Raw genomic sequence first — 218 nt, 5'->3', positions numbered from 1 at the left:
AGATTCCCATTTCTCTAATGTTATCATTCATCAAAATGGCGTCGGTTTTCAGCATCTACCAGTCTTTTTATTTAATATCCACGCTGGGGCTGCACAGCCGTGACCCTACGGAGGCGAGGAGGGAGCACAAGGGGCTCCCGCAGCCCAGCTATCTCCCTCGCCCGTTTAAGGATGGGCGAAAATAAATGGCAGCTGGGAGGAGGCGGCAAACGCGCTTC

The sequence above is a fragment of the Corvus brachyrhynchos genome, unplaced genomic scaffold (assembly GCF_000691975.1).
Source record: "Corvus brachyrhynchos isolate BGI_N302 unplaced genomic scaffold, ASM69197v1 scaffold115, whole genome shotgun sequence".
NCBI classification, from domain to species: Eukaryota; Metazoa; Chordata; class Aves; order Passeriformes; family Corvidae; genus Corvus; species Corvus brachyrhynchos.
The sequence above is the reverse complement of the archived record's forward strand: the minus strand, read 5'-3'. Positions refer to the sequence as shown.